Raw genomic sequence first — 22401 nt, 5'->3', positions numbered from 1 at the left:
TTTTTTTGCTTATCTTTTTTTGATGCTTGGAATCGGTGTCCTGCCATTGCGTTCTGTTGCTCAGACAAGAGTCTTAATAAATACAAACTTAACTAATAACCCATGGAAGGAATCTCCAATGAAATATAATAGGGAAAATATTAACTATGGAAATCAGAATTCTAAGATGACCTCTACAGTTTCCATCCTGTTGTCTTATACTCTGCGTAATCCCTTCCCCTAATTGTGAAAGAACCTGTGAAGGGTCCACATCCCCTTGAATATGGCAAATATGTTAGGATGCTCATCCCTTATTAAGGCTTTATTAAACAGCAAACTTAACGGCATGTCACACTTACAATTACATTATGTCACATTAGACTCTTTTTTAGAAGACTGACAGGAGACAGCCATACTGACTTATAAGAAGCAAATAGTAACAGCAACATTATGAACTATCTCTGGAGAGGACCATGTGGCAGAGAATAGCAGACAACCTCCAGATACTGACAGCAGCCTTCAGCAAAAACACAAGGGCTCCTGGGCTGCAGCTACATGGAAATAAATTCTGCCAGTAACTTGAATGAGCACAGACATGGGTTCCTCCCAGTCAAACCTCTGAATGAGAACGCAGCCCAGGGACTGCTAGAGTGCAGGCTTGTGAACGCTGTTATGAGAGCAAAGAATTCTTCACCATGTATTAAAAATCAGCCACATGTTAACTTACATCTTCCTGGCAGATAATACAAAAGTGAAGAAAAATTATCTCCCTCATTTTTTGTTGTATAAATACACTATTTCTTGTTCACACAAATAACAATAGTAGAATGTGAATTGAAGTTATCTCTATATTCAATGATATTCAATGCTGTTCAAACCTCTGGTGGACATAGTCTAAATGCTCCAAGGATAGGTACCTAATGCCATGAATCTAAAGTCTTGAGAAGAGAAGACTCCTGCTTGCGGAGACAGGGTAAGGAGGAGAAGGACCAAGAGGGAAACAGAGTAGAAAAAGTCGACCCTTCACTCAGTTGACCCACTCATCTACATGGAACCAAGAAGTTAAGGAGGGGGACACTGCACACTGATGTGGGGAGTTTTATTGTGTGGTAATTCCACCCACAAATTCTTACAGCCTGGTTATCTGCTCTGCATGCTGACTTATTCAAACTAGTACCTCCCCCTTCAATGAAGAGGCTATGACTGTCAATGCCAGAGGTGAGCAAGGCCTGAGAAGGTCCGAAATTTTCCTATACCCTCTCAATTTTTATTCTGTTTTAATCTATATCTAATTACAGGTAAGTCAAGATTCAACCAGGAAAATTGTGTGTCTCTCTTAGGGGGAGAGCTCTCTTTGCAGACTTCTAAGGTCTAGCGAAGTGGAAAATTAAGTTTATGCCCTCTAAGTCTCTGAAATAGGTCAGAACAGACATCAAACATTAACTCTGAAGCACATTTTAAACACTAGATTTAAATGTAAAAGAAAAAAGAAAACATTAGATTAAATTCACTTCTGATTCTTCTTCTAATGGCAATTTATGACCAGCTACATGGTCCAACCCAGGTCACAGAAAGGATAATGGGCAGGGAGTGAGCCAGAACTTTTCCCACTAGAAGCCACAGAACATCATCCCAGCTAAGTTGAAGCAAGGGGAGGATTTTTTGTTGAACATGACTGAACAATCCAGCTGTGGTAGAGCCTCAGACATATGCTGCAAAGAATGGCACCAGGACCTCCTTGTGCTCCGTATTGTGGTTCTGCTACTCTTGTGTTGGCTTGATTCCCAAGCAGGCTCTTTCTGTGCCATTTGAAAGAGAATCAACATCTTCTCAGTGTATCCTTTTAATTTACTAATCCCAGCACAGAGAAGACCCCGACACAAAATCTCTGTGACTCTGATTGTCCAGGATTTGGTATCCTCTCAGCCCTGGAGTTGGGAAGGAGGCTCAGCCCCCCTCCTCAATTACAAGGACTGAGAATTGGAGAAGAATGACTCGATGGAGCTAAATAAGTGAGTTTTCAGTGAGTGGATACATAGCTGGCCAAAAATAACAGATGTCTCAGGCACATAATAGGCCATCGTATTCCAAATATTAGAATGGACCATTTTCCCAAATTTGAACATAATGAATAATCTATTATCATTTTAGCACACAGACATTAAAATGCCAAAAAAATATATCTCTTTGTAAATTAAAGTAGGAAAATATTAAATTCCAACATTCTTTTCTTTATTCTTTATAACTTTTTTTTTTATTCCAGTTTAGTTCAGCTCCACAGATTTCATTTAGACGTCAGAGCAAACCTAGGGACTTTTTTCTGACATTACAAGGCCTGGAAAATACAAAATTCCCTGAAATAAATGTAACTCTCTAAAATGCTTCCAGAGTTGAAAGAATCCAATGCAAGTCTCTTGTAGGTCAAGAGACTTCTTAGTAGAGAAAATTCTTGAATTAGTACATCCTGCCAAGCCCATCGTAAGCTTAAAATATCATAAATGCATGTAACACATAACCTGCTGAACACCAGAGCATGGCAACATGGTACTCTGTAGTGTCAGTGGTTCACCTTCACTACTGAGTGACTGACTGGTACCTGCAGCTCACTGCTACTGCTCAGCATCAAGGGAACATCGCATGGCAGATTGCTAGCTCAGGAGAAGGTTATAAGTTCAACATTCAAAGTATAGTTTCTAGTGAATGCATCTCGCTTTTGCATCATACTGTCAAAAACTTGTAAGTCTAACCATCATAAGTTGGGAACAACTGAACTAGAAGATCTATCATTACCTGGTTTCTATTACAAAAAAGGAGAGAGGATATTTGGCAAAGTTGCAATCTCTGCCACCGGCCATGTTATTTATTTTCTTAGATGGTCAGTAGAAGAAAAGAAAAACAGACTCAAAGTGTGAGGAATTTTTCTTACAAGGAAAAAAAATTTACATTTTTTGTACCCGTGAAAATCATGAGGTCATAGTCCATGAATTAATTATCATAAACTTAGTGAGAAAATTAAATTACCAATTACAAACAGAGGAGTCTATAAATCTGTGACAAATACAACTTCCTGACACATATGTTTTATAAATCTTGCAATGGTAGTTTTCCATTAGTTAAAAGTCACATTTTTAGAGGGAGCAGAAGAAGCTTCGAGGCCAACTGCTGAATGTGAAGGGAGCTTCTGATGGTAAAGTGTAGAGTCCACGGGACTTAAACGTGAACTGGTCCATTCTGGGCACTTCTCTAGCAGATTTGTAGTCATGGGCTTTACAAAAACCCACTCTCATTTCCTTTAAAATTTTATTGTCCGTGATGGCATATGTTTGAATTTTAAGCTGGCAGGAATGAAAGTCTCCTAAACGTCTGATTTTGGTTTCCACTAGAGATTAGTTGTGCTGCCATTTGCTCTTTCACAACCCTTGAGAAAGCCCCAGGCATTCTTTATCACTGTGCTGTCCCTTTGGTAGGTCCCAAGCCTGAGCGGCCAGAGCTCCACGGAGGGCAGCTGTGTTGGGAGACACTAGGCCTCATCTTGCCCTTTCCTGTCTCCTCCCCCATGGCTTGCAAAGTCCCCACTGCACCTGGTGTCAGCATGAAAGTTTTCTGCCCCAATTTTTATTTTGTTGCTCCTGCAGGATCTGACTCTACCATTCCCCGAGTCAAGGCTAAAAACAGGATAAAATGGAAAAGGCTAATGAAATTGCTCTCAACAAAATAAAGATGGGTAGAATCTTTAGCTGCTAATCTGATTGCACTCACCAAGGTTTAAGTACTAATAATCTGAAACCCTAAACCTTTGCACAACAGACATTATCAATATTATTCCTGGTTTTAGTCGTTCACAGTTAAGGTTGGGGAAAGTCTGTTTTGTGTTGAAAGTTTCCTGGCTCTAGCGAGGGCTTTTCTATGTCCCCATGGAATTCTAGGGGCTGCACTGGCAGTCGGTCTATAATAATGATGGCTCTGACCTCCCAGGAGGGAATCTTCATCTACTAAAGTTACCGAGTAGCCTCGCATCCACAGACCCCAGACCACTCTCTCCCACAACACAGCTATGCCTGGTAAAAACCACCCACATCAATCAGAGCAGCTGCAAAGAATGCAGAATACTCCTTTACAGAATATTGTTAATATCTTATGGGAATTTGCATGCCTCTGTAATCTACCTTAAACTGGAAGATCTAGCATTCATTACCTGATCACATAGAACAGAAAATGGAAGAAAAACATCCCTTTTGACTGATTAGTGCCAATAATTAAGTATGCTTCTATAATAATGCACCTTCCTTTCAGAGTACTGCTATGGCCTGAAAGTTTGTGTTTTTCCAAAATTCACATATTGAAACCTAATTTCTAATATAATAGTAAGAGGCGGGGCCATTGGGAAGTGATTAGGCCATGAGCTCAGAGCCCTCAAAAATGAGAGTGTTGTTATTATGAAAGAGAGTTGTCCTTTCTTTCCACATGCAAGAAATCAGCAATCTGCCACCTGGAAGAGTCCCCTCACCAGAGCCCACCATGCTGTCACCCTAAGTTTGGACTTCCTAGTCTCCAGAACAGTAAGAAATAAATAATCGTTGTTTATAAGTCATCCAGTTTATATTGTCATAACAGCCATAGGAGAGATGTGTACTTGTTTATACATGATTATATTCTTATATTCCTTTGATTTCTTAGGTGACTATAAGCCTGTCTGCCCCCTTTGCTTCTCTACTCTCTCAGAGCAAGAAACATGCCTGATTTTGCTCAACATTAAATAGCCAGGACCTCGTAGTTGGCCTCACACATTCTATACCTTTCATAATTATCTGCTGCATGAATAAATGAATAACAATTCTAATAACATCTGAGCCTGGATTATCCAGATTAATTGCTCACTTATAAATGGGCAAGGTGCATTGGGTCTAAAAAGTAACTTTGCACAAGAGCCCTATCTTTACAAATATTAAATGAATTTGATTCTTCACATGCATTTTCAAATAGAGAATGCTAATAATGTAAGGGCAAAAAAAGTCCCTGAAGTGATGGAGTATTTGGTCTTGTTATTAATATTTTATAACATCTCTGAATATAAAGACAGGGACACAATATATAATTATTTCAAGCAAATGATTCTGGTAGAAGTCAAGACACTGTGATTGATGGATCCAGATTCTTGATGATCTTATTCAATTCAAATCAAAAACAAATAAGCAAGTAAAACCTAAAACAGAAGCCATAATATCTAGAAGAGTCTAAATTATATAATCTCTTCCATAAAAAGATTTGACAAGATTTAGATTTCAAGATTATCTTCTCTGGCAAAGGCACTGAATTATCTGTGGTTTAAAAAATGACAGAAGTTAACAAACAGTAGTGCTGACATTTTGTTTTTTTGTTTAATTCAATCCACAGCTTAACCAAAATTTCATCCAGAATAGATGTACACCATAAAGCAGATCGGGGAAATTTCCTACAGTGAAAAATTGATATTTCCTAAAAATATACTTTAATCTTGTTTAATTTAAAATATGCCTATCTCATAACAGTCGATTGAACAACCTTTTGATCAACTGCCCAAAGTTCTACACCATCAACAAGAACCTAGACCAATGCCATCTGAAACATGGCCCCTGCAGTGATAGTAGTTTGTACACTGTGACCAGCCCACAGTGAGACATGTATAGAAATTGATAATAAATAAGATTATGTAATTTATGTAACAACTTCACATTGTCATCTGATGCCATCTGATCAGTGCACCTGATCAGTGCATTCTACAAAATTGTTGGGCTGTGATTATGCAAAAATTAAACAATAACACCATCACCAACAAAAAGCAGGCCCTTTATCACATATAATTTTAGAAGCTTTGGTCTGGTTGATTCAGCTTGAAATTTTTCTGAAAAATTTGGATAGTTATTTAAATTACCATAGAAAAGTCTTATTAATGAAATTATATAAAAGATTATTTTGAACAAGAAGCTTAGTAGAGTATCTGCTAGACTTATTTTCGTGTGTCTCAAAGTAACCAAATGATTTTATCTATCCTAGAGAATGTTATCTAATACAATGATCCCAATTGGTTCGTCTCCTGGCAGGAGCTGGAGAACAGGAGGAATCATCCATTCAAGGCAGGTAAGACCATAAATTATCACAACTATAACAAACAAAATTTACATACAGTTGGTAAAAAAGTAAAATGTTAATTTGTCTTACTCCACAATCCTTCTCTCATACTAGCTGCCTTGTAAGAAGAGTGAGGGCCATTTTGAGAAATGGTGGAGGAAATTTAAGAAGAGATGTCTAAGCACAATTTTTTGAACAGAATTTCGAACTATATGTTGTCTGCTTTTTGGTAGAGTCTGCCTTTCACTAATGGCTTAGTGAAAAAAGAAGAGATGGCTGATAGTTGGGAGAGTAAAGTAACACAGAGTCTTGCTTCAAGGCTGACCACAGACAAAACCAGCCTACAGAAAAAAGGAAATTGTGCAAACAGAGGTGATTACACCACATTTACAAGTAGGAAAAGCAACTCAGTGATACTCTCTAAATGAAATATATATAAAGGGCTTAGAATGTGGCTCAGTGGGCAAGTGTCCCCTGAGTTTAATTCCCAGTACCAAAAAAAAAAAAAAAGTGGCATAAAACTTTGATAGGGTTGCTGTTGGAGTCTTAGGGGATCACCAGAAAAGCATCTTCTACACAATCCCCTGCTCTAGTAAAAGAGGGTCCCGAGTGTTCTTAACATAAGGTACAGAGTAATGAAGGTCAATATTCAAACAGGTTCAGTGGCCTAAAGCTAACAGGTTACATCACAGCTAGAGATTTTCTAATTTTCTTTTCAAAGAGGAAACTCATAAGGTTTACATAGGGTGCTTGAAAAGTTGAGAGCTGAGATTCAGAGGTAGTCGTGTGAACATGGGACGAAGTATACTCTGTCTCTAAGGAGGAAAAAAAGACCAAGGAGGGGTTTATAATGAACCGTTCTCAGGATGACATTTCTAAAAACCTTCAGTCAACAGACAACTAAAGTTCCAAGTTATCTAATTAATTATAATTTCAAGTCAGCTGTACTGTAGGAAGCAGGCAAATCATTTCAACCAAAGAAAGACTAGAAATGTACAAGATTTTGAGAATTTGGTCATTATTGAGATGAAAAATTATCAAGTTAAACTTACTTCATTGCTCATCTCAGAGGATAATCAATACTTATCACCCAAGCTTATTATGTTTTATATATTTAAAATCAATAAGCAATATATAAAATGCTAACCAGGACAGAACCTGAGGAGTCCCTCCTGATGGTATCCCACTCGCCTCTCTGGTAAGTCTTTCTTCTTGTTTTTATTTTTTTCCATTTCTCACAGCACTGGTCAAAACCATGAGCTTTATCTTTGCAAACATAAAATAAATCAAATTTTATCAATTATCTGTTAACAAAAGGAGAAGAATCCTCACTTTCAATAGAGTCAACAGGGTTTTTGAAACATTCTAAAAAATTTGATCATAATAGGATCACCTTCCTTACTCTTTCTGGCACTTTTCAAAATGGTCACCTCACTATTCTACCCGAGCCTATGGGAGACTCAAGAACATCTTTATTAGATAGATCTGTATATTTGGTCTAGATCTGGATCAAAGCAAATAATGAGCTAATGACAATATAATCAGTAATAACACCTCAGAGGTTCAACTATAAATGAATTTTTCCTGAGAATAAGTGTGTTCCTAATTTGTCTCATCCACTGCCATTTAATGATACAAATGTTTACAAAGAAATACACTGGGAAATAAGTTTTCTACTAAATGGACTAGGCTCTTTGTTAAGAAGTGAACCACCTTAACATGCTTTTCCCTGGATACGTGCCCAGAAGAGGAGAGTTGGGCCATGTGTTCTATTTTTAGTTTCTTCCATTCACTGCCCTACTGTTCTCCATAATAGCTGTGCTAATTCGCATTCCTGCCAACCGTGTGCAAAAGTTCCCTCTCTCCACAGCATTGCCAGCACGTGCTGGTTTTTGCCATTTTCATAATCAAGTCATCATCCTAACTGGGGTGAGGGTAGATCTCATCATGGTTCTGACTCACATCTCCCTGATAGCTAATGAAGTTGAGCATTTTTCATAAATATTTTGGCCATTTGAATTTCCTCTCTTGAGAAGTATCTGTAAATATCCACGAAACATGTTAATTGGATTGTTTGTTTTTGTTACTGAACTTTTTAAGTTGATTATATTTTCTAGATCTTCATCCTTCACCAGATTGAAAAATTTTCCCCTTTATGTAGGTTGTCTCTTTGCTCTGTTGATTGTTTCCTTTGCTGTGCAGAGGCTCCTTAGTTTGATATAATCCCAATCCCATTTGTCTGGTCTTGCTTTTATTTCCTGTGCTTTGGGGGAAATGATTTTTAAAAAAAATTATTCCCTAAATCAATGTCAACATATCAAAGAGAGACCTGTATGTCTCCGTTTACTGCTGCTCTATTCAAAATAGCTTAGATAGGCAATCACTCTTTTTTTTTTTTTTTAAGAGAGAGAGAGAGAGAGAGAGAATTTTTTAATATTCATTTTTTACTTTTCGGCAGACCCAACATCTTTGTTTGTATGTGGTGCTGTTGATCGAACCCGGGCCGCACGCATGCCAGGCAAGCGTGCTACCGCTAGAGCCACATCCCTAGCCCCAGATAGGCAATCACTCTTAATGCCCATTAGGGGTGGAACAGATCAAGTGTGGTATGTATTCAGTCATAAAAGAAATGAGATCCTATAATTTGTGGCAAAGTGGATGAAAATGAAAGTCACTGTTTTTTGGAGTCAGACACAGAAAGACAAATATCATATATTCTCTCTCATGTGTTGATATTAAAAAGAAGTTGATCAAAATATAGAGATTAATGAGAAGCGGGGGAGGGAGAGGGACAGAGGGAATTTGGAACCAAAACTCAGTGATATAGAGGTAATGAGTTCTAGTGTTCTAAAGCACAGGGTGGGAACCATAATATTCTATAATATTCTAATATAAATACACACACACACGCACACGCACATGCACACGAATATATACAAAGTTGTCATTGTTGTTACTGGGGATTGAACCCACGGCACTTTACTGCTGGGCTACATATCCAGTCCTTTTTAGTTTTTTACTCTGAGATAAGGTCTCACTAAGTTGCTAAGACTGGCCTTAAACTTGTGATCCACCTGCCTGAGCCTCCCAAGGCAATGGGGTTGCAGGCGTGCGCCTCGGCATCCTGTTATATATTGTATGGACGACGAGAAGTGAGGAGCTTGAAAATTTCAAACACAAAATCATGAAAAGGAAACGGAAATGTTAATTACCATTATCTGATTAGTACAATATGTACCCATCAATATGTCTAATAACTGTGTTATTCAAAAAAATTTTAGATGTTAAAAAAGGTTGGTTAACTACCTAATTTGCACACTATATGCTTGTATTGAATTATGACACTGAGCCTCGTATTTTGTACAATTAAAATTTTTTGAGATGTTTTCCTCAGAGCAGTTTTTGTTTGTTTGTTTCTTCCATAGGTATCCCCAAGAGTCTCCACAAATGATGATCTCTTATATATAATGTAATAATAAATAAGTTAAATAATAATAGTAATAAATAAGTTAAAAGGTCCTCACAATTTAAATATCTGGATTGACATCATCTACTTTCATGAGAGGGATAGATAAATAAAATAAACAATGTAGAAAACTAAATTAGGGGAGAAAAGCAACTGTTGGGGGCACTAGGGGTCAGACAGACTAGCATTGTGTCTACTGTGTTTCCCCTTTTACCATTGAAGAAGGAGGGCTTAACCCTTGGAACTGGGGGAAAGCTCTTTTGCAAACTTTCAAATTGCCTTTAGATCCATGATATTAAATCCATTAAATAAAAACCAAGCTACACATGAATATTGTACATTAGTTTTCTGACCCAAGTCACAGTTCAGCAGACAAATCTTTGAATCGGAGCGCAATCTCCATAGAATCTGCCAAACATGAAGAGAGTCATTATCCTTAAAAGTTTAAAGTCCAATCTGTTGGTGCCAGCTGGATGACATCATTTAAGGAAGCCAAGGACTATCAGATCTAGCCAGACTTCTAAGGAAAGGCAGCTGGCTACTCTTCTGGAAAAGTCCATGTGCACAGACCTGAGCTAGATGGCAAAGAAGCCAAAGAGAATCTCAAAGAGTTACTGGGTAGAGTGGAACAGGATGTTGATAGGGACAGCTGAGGGTTTCATTCCATCCCATTTCATCTCACTCTAATTAACTGGCGTTGATCAGATTGGTTAAAAAAATAAATAAAAACTCCCAGGACAGTTTTAATTTATAGTTTTGTTTTTTGTTTATTTGTTTTTTGTTGTTTTTAGTTGTTAGACCTTTATTTTATTTATGTACATGTGATGCTGAGAATAGAACCCAGTGCTTCACACATACTAGGCAAGCAGTATTCCACTGAGCCACAACTCCAGGCCCAATTTATAGTTTTTTTGGTTTGTTTGTTTTCTGTTTGATGTTTATGTAATACTCTGGTTAGCATGGTGCTATTTATAAAGGTCCCTGGACACACTGTAGTTATACTGAACTGTACATATGCTAATCTCAGCAAGAAAGATGAGTTTTGAAAAAAAAATTAAAAACATCAATCGTGTTAAAGACTATTAAATCTGTTAGATCACTTTATATAACAGGAGTTTTAAATCAAATTTCTATTTTGGGAACTTTTGTTAATGGCATTCCCAGTACAAAGACTTTTTTCAGTTGCTATTGGAGTCCAGTCTGATTATGTAGCTTATATTGGAGCCTTGTCAAATTCTTCTACACTCTTCCTGCATTTCTTTGTATAATGACCCCCATTCCCCAAACAATCCCTGTTGTTCATTTCCTGAGGATTGTATAGAATGCTGCTCAAATGAGAAACATCAGTACTGAGGATGTAAGCAGTGCCTTAATTGATCAGATAAACATGGTCCATTTAGTTTTGCTTTAACTCAGACTTCAAAGTACCAAGCTGTATGTTTGCTTCATTTTGGCAGAAGCAAAAAGCCTAAAACTCTTCGGGAGGTAAGAAAGCTATGGAAATTAGGCATCTGCCCAAAATCTAGGATGAAGAATAAACACTTAAAACCCATTTTAATGTCTACTTTGAACTGAAAAGAAAAAGGGCTCCTGAGAACGTTTGAAGATAGGCAAAGGACAATTTTCAAGACCATGAACTTGAACCCAGTTGACAGTAGAGGATGTGGTCTTGGGGCTATGGAATATTGGTCTTTCTTCATTAAAGTCTCATCAGCCCTATCAAGATGAAACACAGCATCTGAAATTTTCTCCACTCTTCCAAGTGCCATATGTTAGCCCTAGGTAAGGAGATGCAGGGGAGGGTTTATACATGCCCTTTTGAACTTCTAACAGAGTCTCTCTTTTGAGTAACCATTTAAAAGAAGATTAAATTTAATTAGACGGTATCTTTTTCCTGTGACAAGCTGCCTTCAAAGTCCACTTTATTACACTTTTCTACCCCAGCAGCACACTAATGCTGTTGGGCACATGATACCTTTCAAGGCAGGCAGGAAAAAAGGAGATATTTATACACTCACTAAATTCCTTGAACGTATTTTAGGAATGACTGGCATGTGACACCCATGTCTGTCCGGCAAGGCTGCCTGCTCAGATGCTGCTCAGGGATCAACTGGGATAAGTAGCCTGAGCCCTCCATGCACCTACCTGCCCTCACTAGGGGCTCGAGGTCCCCTTGGGGTCCATCATCCACTAAGCATCCCTTGCTTGGCGTTTCTCTTGTCCTCTGAATTTATCGACAATAAATTGATCACAAGAACTACCAACCTGCTTTTGGAGAAATATTTGTTTTGATCCTGAAATTGACCTAATTAATGATCATTTGAGTCTAACCTGCTCTTAAAACCAAATTATTCCACACAGAAAGATTATGTATGTGAATATAAATACTATATTTACTATACATTCCATTTGTTCAAAGAAAATCAGTGTCAACGGCATCAGAAGGAAGGATCTCCATTTCTGATCAACTTTTAAACTCTGTGGGAAATCATTAGATGTGAGATCCAGTAATCCTTGTTTTCATTGGGAGGAAAAGAAATATGACCAAGAAAAAAGGCAGACATCAAAAACAACTGCAGCAGCAAAAGAAAAAAAAAAAAAAAAAAGGCATCTTCAGCCTGGTAGCCTCTTAGTACCAAAAATTTGTTCCTCTTCAAGGGGCAAAGACATGCACCTGCTCTTCCTGTGTCTGGTCCCCTCCATTCGCAGCACAGACAAATGTGGTATCTGTCTTCATAACTGAGTTGCTGCTTTGGCCAGGATACTGTGGCATTTTACCAGCCTTTCCCCCTACACAGTCACGTTTTCTACAAAGATAAAGAAGAAAGAAAATGAACACTGTTAAAAGCAATTCCTTCTTCATTTCGGTGTGTTTTGAGCAAGGCCAGAGCGCCTCTGTGGCCTGGCCCCAGGCTGCCTGCTCACTTCCTAGGCCTCCCAGGCTTCCCCCCTGCTCTGGCGGGGGGGAGGATGAAGGGCTGCTTGTGATTTTTCAGTTTTTGCTTTCTCACTGGCATGATAGTGCCCAGCGCTCTAGTCGATTCTTTTCCTTTTTCACCAATGTGAAGGTGCGCATTCACTTAGCAAGAGAAACACCCGGCGGCTAAAGGGAGAAAAGAGGCAAGAAAGAAAGGAATGGCCAGCCTGGCCTTCCTCTTTGGCCAGAAACTGCCTGAAGTTAATTGCTCGCATAAGAAGAATAACTGGTGGTGCTGTAATTGAATTTTTATGGAAATAAACAGGTGGCAGATTTACTATAGCTGTGGGGATAGTAGGGGGCGAAATGCTGTAGCCACATTAACCTGTTTAATTTAATAGCCTCAGTACTCAGGGAAAAAAAAAAATAAAAAGCAATGCTGCTCATTGAGTCAGTTGGATGCCAAATGTAAATAACTACAATTACCCTGGCATGCCCATGTGGTTGAGCAAGAAGGGGCACTGTGCCAGCTTCAACTTCTTCGTGTTTATTAATTAAGCTCCTGAAAGTTTCCAAAACTTTTAATCCATAAAGAACCTTAGAAAAAGAGGAAGAGGAAAGAACGAGACAAAGGTAAAATATGCTGACAGACAGACAGACAGACAGACAAAGGCTCTGCTTACATTGATGGCACAACATAATTTTTGGCCTGGAGACATCACCTAGGAGACTCTACTGGACCCAGGAAAAGAACTAAATGCTAGCTTTGCGCTATGCTGCCCCCCAGTGGTCGTGTTTGGGAAATGCATTTTCATATTAGGGAACGAATTGGGGACAGTCTGGGAAGCGATGCAAGGGAAACAATGAGCTTATTGATGGAACTGCCATTAATTTTCAAGTCGACTAATAAAAATAAGAATTCGTGTTTAAATTTTTGCAGATTTTCCTTCAGACAGAAACAACATGACCTCCCTCCCTCTCTTTTCTTTTTGCTTTAGAGATTGAAACATCTTGTAAAGAATAAAAAAAAAAAAAGTATATCAAAGATAGAAACACATCCTACTGGAGGGGCCACATCAGCCTTGTGAACGCTGAGATGCACATAAAGAGGGCACCCTCTGCCAATTTTCCAGACTGGAGAGGCCGGCAGATTCCTAAATAAGAAATTTAGATACCAAGCCGAGTTTTCTAGCCCTACAAAGCACACAAAGAAAAATGCCAAGGAGGGCAGAGGGTCAGAAACTCATGTGACAAATGGGAAACATTTTACATGGTATTTGAAACACCTGATCAAATACCATATACCCAGATTATGAGAACCACAGGACTCCAGCCAGACATTGCAATGGAACTGGAATGTTTGTGGGGTTTTTTTTTTTTTTTTTTTCATTATTTTAGACTAAGTCAGTAAGAAGTGGGAAGACCTGAGTGTGCTTTTAAAATCTGTTTTGTTGTAAGTCCACAAGCCTGTGAATGCTTGCTGAGTGTGTTTGAGGGAGAACTTGGCCTTGGATTCTGGAATTCAGTGCACAGTTTCAGAGTCTTCTCTTCCCATTCTGCTTTTATTCAAACCCCCAGACTCACTTCCCATCTGTGGACCAGTGACTTCGATATTTTTTCATCACCAAATATTCTCTTTACCTTCTTGTCGAATTTCTCAACATTCTCATACAGCTCTAAGACCATTGGCAATTTTGTTTTCTTTCTATATCCATCCTTCCAAGCAAGGCAGAAATAAAATATCACTTTACATTTTCTACCACTTCATGCCCACTCCTGGATCCATCACAATCCATTAGTCTCACCTCCTAGATATCTCTTCAACCTACCGGTTCCCATATCCATACAACAAAACACTCACTTGGATTGCTGCAACATTAGATATCTTGCCTGGCCACTCTAACCATATCCACACTGCAGCCCAAGAAGTCTTTAAATATCTGATCGTGATATTTAAAATATTTAAGTCTATGCTTAGAACCATAGACTTGTTTTCTCAGTGTTCTTAAGATAGGAGCAAATCTTCCACCTCAGCGGCACTATCTTCATCCAGTTCTCAGGGTCTCCATTTCCCTCTGTGTGGCGTGGTTGCTCACACTCCTGTTTGAGGTGTTTTGCTTTCCCTTATCTCCCTAGTTCATGCCTGCCTCTGTCTCAAGAGTTTTGCTGAAGTGACCCTTGCTGAAGGAAAACTTTTCCCACCTTCCCTGACTCCACCTCCAAAACCTTCCGCAACAGGACAACACAGGGCTCCCGTTACACAAGCTTCCAGAATTACCTGGAGCAGTGCTGGTTTTGTACCATGAAAATCCTGACAAAGACCATGTCAGGATTCACTTCTCATGGTCCTCCCAACACCTAGTCCAGTGCACAAATCTTGGTTGTTCCTGAATAAATATTTGTGAAATGGGTAACTGGAGATCTAATTTATAATCATTCAATATTTCTATATCTTCTGTACCTGTATATCTTCTTTTCAATAGTATTGATATTATCTTATATAAATACATATATATATATATATATATATATATATATATATATATATATATATGTATTTATTTATTTTTACAATATAGGGGATACAACCTCAGGTCTCCTGGATGCTAGGCAAGTGTTCTACCTTCATTCCATAGCCTGCTCATCCTCTGCAGAGCTGAAATAGGACAAAGCATCCTCAACCCCACATCTTTCAGATTTTGGATAATATCCACAATTTTCTTTGTGATTCATCTATAGATAAAATTTGCTTTTGATTTTAGCACTTCGGTAGGTAGGGAGAACTCCAGAAGCTTGACATTTTCTATCATAATAGTCCCACTCCATGGTGCAGGACCCAGTTGGGGATTCTGCCAATTGTTTAAGAGACCTATTCCAGTTATGTACTCGGAAAAATAATCACAAGACTGAACTACCTAGAGGCCAACTCAGATCAAAATTCAATTTATAACCTGAAATACAATTTGTTGTTCTGATCAGTGGAGACAGAGCTATTCTTAGCCTCCAGGAATCAGGGTAGCTCAGAGTCAGTGTTTAACAATATCCCAAAGCTCTGATTATTTTCCTTTCCCAGGTCATTTTTCCTATAAGGAATTTTACAGCACCTGAACATTCTGTTAACATTCTATTCACATACAGACAATACCTGGCATGAAATGTCTGTGTAGCCAGATTCTAGGATGTATTTTAGCAGCATGACCTGAAATGCAAGAAGTCTATTTTTGTCACAAAGTCAAAACAATAACATTTAGTACTTGAACATGTTTATGTGAGTGTTGACCCCTAAAAACCCATTACCCTTAGAATTTTATTGTTCATGATGCTTGCTAGATCATTGGTATGAAAGAGTAGTGGCTCTTTGGAGTTCTTTCTTCAAAAGGACAGCACGTCACAGCCATTGTGAACAAACCCAGAGCAAAGAATAGGCAAACCACATTAAGGACGATTCATCTGCAATAGTAGTAAATAGCCAAAGATGCTTTACTGAAGGCTGGTAAGATTTATGGCCCACACAGACGTAATTGTTGCTGAGTCCATCATCAAAGAATTCTGATATGGATCTAATGTAGGCCTGAGGATTCAGTGAGAGCAATCAACTCCCTGTCATGGTGACCCGTGTGGGAACTCTGCATCCCAGGTGCAGAGTATCTTCCATAACACAGATCAGGGGAGACTAAGGTGCCCCAGCCTCTCAGCCAAAGGGTGGCTACCAAAGAGTCCCACAATTCAGAACTCGCTGCCTGCTGCCTGTTAAGGTGAACACCACAGTACCCACTTGGCTGCTGCTGCCCTAGACCAGTTTCCTTATCGCAATGACCAAAACCTCTTCAAAAGCATCTGACACCGATACCTCCAGTCTAAGGAGGAAGGTAACACAAATCCTTTTCAAAACTCCTCACCTACACATTTCTCAAGACTTTGGTAAAGAAATGATCTTCTAGAACTTCTATGGGACAAATGAAGGTGAGGGTGACTTGAATATGATGCTTCCTCCCCAGAGTACCTACTACCCTGCCCTTGATTATTCAAGGGATTTCTAGGACCTCAAGTCCATTGTCACAGTCCTCACCGAAGGGAGATTATTGTCAAGCGATAAGCCAAGAATCAGACCCACTCCAGCCACTCCAACACTTTCAATACAGAAGCTCACACTGATAATTCATCCCTTTGTGAAATTTTTGCTGAACCTGCCCAAGGTCAATCACTCTCAGACATCGTTACCATTCTTGCACATAGTTCCAAATTTTGTTATAAAAGAAAACTCTCTCCACGAAGGTTTTACAGTGCAATTGACTCCTCGGGGACATGCTGGGATCTGACCACTAGTTAGAAGTCTGGAGATGATGGGGCTGGGGGGAGGAGGGGGTCTGGCAGTTCCAAGTGATGAGCCGATTCTCCCTTGCAAAATAAGCCCCTGAGGAAAAGGAATACAGTCTCCAACCAAGAAAAGACGCCCCATCAAAGAAGAGGGAGTACTCCGACATTCCCAATAGCAGTGAAGTGCTGGCTAACGTTGAAGTACCACTCTCCTGCCGGAGAACCAGGGAGCCCTGACTTTCAGCATTTCAAATACTTCTATGGTGGCTGAATCCAAGCTGTCCACGTGACCTATGAACACAGTAGGGAAGAGATAAATGCTCACAGGGCAAAGAGCAGCCCAGCACACCACACCAATGGTGAGAAACCTGTGTTCAGGGAACCCCAAGTCTCTGCAATCATCAACATGGTCCAATTCTGATGCTTGGGACCCCATGCTTTTGTGATCACTGCTCTCATTTTCTCTCCAAAAGACCAGCAAATTTTCCAGTGAACTGATATGATCATTTGGCAGCCATAATATTCAATTTTGAGAATGATTTTTTTAATGGAAGCTAAGAGAATCAAGACTCTTTTTAGCACCATTAGAGTTCTTGAAATTTGGCCTTTGCCATACTGAAGAATTTAGAAGTTAAACTTTCTACATTCATGTTAGCTCTCTAGTACCTGCAGAACAGCTCCTGCATCCCTGTGATCTTTTAGTTTATCTGTTTAATGACAGTGGCAACTTGGTTTCCCCAAAGCATTAACCTGCCTGAGAGTTTAACATTCCAAGAAAGCCTTTCATTCCAGAAGCCTGAGGCCTGTTTAAGTAGCTCTCTCACTGCATGGGGTGGGCTGCCAGAGGCTGGTCCCCAAAGACTAATGGGATGCCACTGTCTCACTCCAGTCTGAAAAGCAGTCCCACAATTCACTGCTCACCCCACTTTCCTAAGACTCTGTTACGTTAAGGCCATTCTATATCCACAAGTTCTGTAGCTCAAAGGAAGATAAACCAAATATGCATCAATGAAGGGAAGGATGTAGTTTATGACAAAGGCATCACTTAGCTCACAGAATTACATGGACGTTAGAAACCCAGTCTCAAAAGGCGGGTGGGGAAAGGGTAGATGAGTCAACAGGAAACACTGCAGAGAAAAGTCTAGTTTGTAGCACCAGAAACTCAGTGTGGCTAATACCATCTCCACTGTTCCCATCTCTGCTGCTGCTGCTGCTGCCACATTTCTGTGACTAATTTCTCCTCTGTCCCCAGATGGGACCATGTGACTGCCAAGCCAAGACTCTGTGCCTCTGACCTCATGTCTAAGGATAGAAAGACAGAACAACTGATCTGTTCTTTCTCCCAGGTGAAGCCCTGCCTCCTGCCAAGACTTGAAAACTCAGGGTTGAAAGAGTGTTCAGATGCCAAACAGTTTAACACGGTCCCAACCGTACCCAGTAGATAGGAGTCAGGGGCTTTCACAGAGCAGTTTCAAAGAATAGGAGAGAAGAAAGCAGGATTGCAAGGAAGAGGTGGGGAAAGACAACAGGAATTGCAGACAAAGCTTTCCAGGAGTTTTGTAGAGAGGAGAGTAACCTGAGAGGTAAGGCACGGCTGGGCTGCTGCTTTCCTCCCCTCCCCGCACAGAGGTGAGGCAAGTCACTTAGGGGATGCAGCTGGGAGAAAAGGCTGGAATATTTCAGTAATTAAGGGGGTTGCTGGAGAATGAATGAAAATGGGCAAAATTGAGAACACGTGTATTTGGATTAACTTTTATAAAGTGAGCTTTATGAAGTGACTTTTTCCTTAAAATAGGACAGAAGGAAAGACTTAATGAAGACAGGGATATTTTAAGCTGGAGAAGGGGCAGGGTCCTGCTGTTTATTAAAGGAGGTCAGACAGCCTTGATCTTTTCATTTTAATAGAGTCTAAGAGCAGTTGCTCCAAGTTGAAGGAATGAAACGAGGTTAAAAAATAAGCCCAGGTTGACTGGAAAACATTTGGGAAAGCTACCATAAAAATGTGATAATGAACGAGGCATGAATAAAAGAGCTACTTGTGGAACTGAGGACCAGTTCCTATCTGACTGCCTAAAAAGCTGTTTAATAATAGTCACTGACGTTGGGCTGATAGATTTTTTCCATTAGGAAAAAAAGTGTGTGCTAAAGCCAGCTTCCACAGCCCTAGAAACAATCTTCAATGTGATTATACAAACAACAGAGGCAGGAGGAGGTTTCAGCCATCCACCCACACACAGAAGATGTCCATATTCTTACCTCCTTATAGTTATAGCTGGAAGACTAAAATAAATTGTAAGGTGATGAAGTGTTTTGGACAGATGGCAATGAGTGTCAAATACAGCGGTCTGTGGTACCCTTCTCTGTGGCTCTGTGGAGTCTTTGATGCTTATTTAAGGAGCTAGAGTCCAACCACCCATTAAGAGTCCGGATCAGGACTCAGATTCACCTTGGCCTTCCAAGGTTTGTCCCTGCGGCACAGAGTCTTCTAGATGCATTTTTTGTAATGACACTCTATCAAGCCTCTGAGATCAAGTGCCAGAGCTCAATCTGCTATAGGAATCTTCCTAGAAGAAAAGGATGTTTCATCAGGCCCAGCCATTCATCCTCAGCCGCACTCTCCCGCTTCTGATCCTCCACTGTTAAAAACATAACACGCTGGAGGAAGATTGCGCTATATTTCATGAGTGCTCGGTGCCGCCACCAAGGGACAGTTCCATCTGTTATTTGCTCTCAGCTTTGCTTACTGATAAAACAGGAAGGACAGCTTGCTGATGGGCTCTTTGAAGCAAATGGCTCCGCTCTTTCCTGCAATTAATGTTTATAAATTATTTCTACAGTAGGCAGCATGTATGGTACCATGATTTCAAAATTAGTTTCAATAAATTAAGGGCCTGCTTTCATTACAGAGGAGCCCTCTGACAATGAGGCTCGTGGAGCTTGGGCATTGTGCTGGATGTTTCCCGAAAACAACTGCACGCCACCGAGAGCTCTCTCTAATTCTGTGGGTTATTATCCCCTCCTAAGAAGATCCGCAGTTTGTAAGTTCCATCGTCGAAATTTCTTCTTCTGTAGTATATGGTAGAGTTTTAGTTTTTCACCGGAAGCAGTATTTAGGGCACTTCAAATGCAGAGGCTCGGTTATAGCAGCCCTTTGGCTGCAGCAGAGGGAATGACTCAGACAACAAAGCACAAATGGAACTGGAGGGATTTGGGTTTTTCCCAGAATTACTCTGGTGTTCTGATCATAAATCATTCCTAGAGACGTAATTAGATATTTTATGACCTCGGCATTATTTTAAGAGCGATTTCCATAGACCTAGAATATGCCTGTCTTTCTAAATTGGAAAGCATTCTTTTACTTCAGCTTGCCATGTTTCCTATATTAAATGACTCCAAACCTACGATTCAATAAATTTGTGGGTTTTTTGTGAACTGTTTTCCTATGACCTATCAGGGTATATTTTCTAGGGAAAAAGTGACTGAGAAACTTATATTAAACCTGCCACTTTTAAGGTTTTAGATCAGGGATTTTAACTTTCCAAGTAACATCTATCAGTTCATAGTACAAAAGGAAAGAAATGGAGTGCTGGTTTTAGAGATTGAGGGGAGGAGAGAGGCCTTTGAGCCATGTGAGAGGCATTGGAGACTTAAAAACCCCCAGGTGGCAGCCATCCTTCCATCTGTGTGTGACACCAGTACAGAAACACAATTCTTGCAAAGAGGAAGGATCAAGGGGAAGATAGGAATACCAAGATTTCTAGTTAAAAAAAAAAAAAAAATGCAGTGCCTTCCCTGAAGAAGTATTCCTTAGTACACATTAATAATCATGAGATGTAAGAAAGAATTGCCAGAATGAAGAAGAGAAAGGAAAAATGGGTGTGAAGCTTCCCCATACCATGAACAGGAGCAGCAATTTTGCAAAAGTGCAGGCCAGTGGTATTGTGCACTCCAAGGCAATTCTGTTTCATAATAACTCATACAAGATATGACGCATGCCACGTGCCAACAGCACTGTGAGAATAACCTAGAAAGCATGGCAGGCATTTAGAGACAGAGCTAATTACACAATATATAGTCTATCAATCTTTACAGGTTAACTTCAGTGGACTTTGAATTACAATTTACTTTATCAACTCTATCTTTCAATGAGCGGTAAGCAAACCCCCTTGAAGATGAGACCACACACATTAGCAAAGAGTACAAAGAAGAAAATACACTATCATTAAATGTGTCTCCTGTTTTTTTTTTTTTTTTTTAACCTTTCAAGTACCTAGAGTACATTGAAGTGGTATTCAAAACAGCACTGATTTAAATAGAGACGTGATTAGAAACCAACAGAACACAGTTGTAAGGAGACAAGGGAGAGTATAAGTAGGTTTTTTTACATGCTTTCAGTGAGATTAAAAGAAGTAATTTATAACACGGTTGTGCTGTTGTTAAAAAGGGCAATACTCTTATTGGCCTGTGTATAAAAAATAAGAATAATTAAATCATTCTCCTATTGAATGTGGGTATCCTTCTTTGGGGAAATTTAGATAAACCAGAAGCCATTGGAATAATTAGACATTTGGCAAAGCAGTATGGCCTGTTTATTCTCCCCGAGTCATCAGGGAGATAGAAAAATTCATGGAGGTTAGAGGAAAGAATAGGTTAAGGTATAAAATACTAAAAAATGAGCCCATGCATTGAACCTGGTGGACAGTCGACCATGCCACAGACATTCATCAGCAGGAGATGGCAGTTCTGAGCCTTCAGAATTCCTAAAACACAATTTAAAAAAAAAAAAAACTGAGAGTGTAATCTCAGAGATTAAAGTTAAATCTAGTAAAACACCTAAAACCTGAAAAACTATCCCTTCTTCCAATCTTTATTTTAAAAGAATGTACTTTCATTGAGCACAGTGGTGTGTGCCTGTAATCCCAGTTATTACAGAGGCTGAGGCAGGAGGATGGCAAGTTTGAGGCCAGCCTGGGCAACTTAGAGAGACCTTGTCTCACAGTAAATTTTTAAAAGCTGGAATTGTAAGTCACTGGCAAAGAGTCCCTGGGTTCAATCACCAATACCACAAAAATAAATAAACATAAATAAAGAAAACTCTCACGGTAGAATGAGACAGACCTTATTACCCTATATACATGTATGATTGCACTACGAGAGAGAAGAGGGGAGGGGAGGGGGGAGGGGGGATAGTAGAGGATAGGAAAGGCACAGAATACAACAGACTCCAGAATGGCAATATGTAAATCAATGGTTGTGCAACTGAAGTGATTCTGCAATCTGTATATGGGGTAAAAATGGGAGCTCATATCCCACTTGAATCAAAGTGTGAAATATGATATATCAAGAACTATGTAATGTTTTGAACAACCTACAAACAAAAATTAATTAAAAAAAAAAATAGAGTGACTCTTACACCATGTACAGCCAAGGAATGAGAAGTTGTGCTCCATTTGTGCACAATATGTCAAAATGCATTCTACTGTAAAATAAATTAATAAATTAAAAAAAGAAAACTCGCTACCAAATGAGTATTTTTCTTCAAAGTAATATGTAGTATTATTCCGATAACAATTTTGTTCTAAGAATTTTCAACTTTTGGAGTCAATTTTACACA

This window comes from Callospermophilus lateralis, chromosome 8, assembly GCF_048772815.1.
Source record: "Callospermophilus lateralis isolate mCalLat2 chromosome 8, mCalLat2.hap1, whole genome shotgun sequence".
Taxonomy (NCBI): domain Eukaryota; kingdom Metazoa; phylum Chordata; class Mammalia; order Rodentia; family Sciuridae; genus Callospermophilus; species Callospermophilus lateralis.
Note: the sequence above shows the minus strand (reverse complement) of the source record.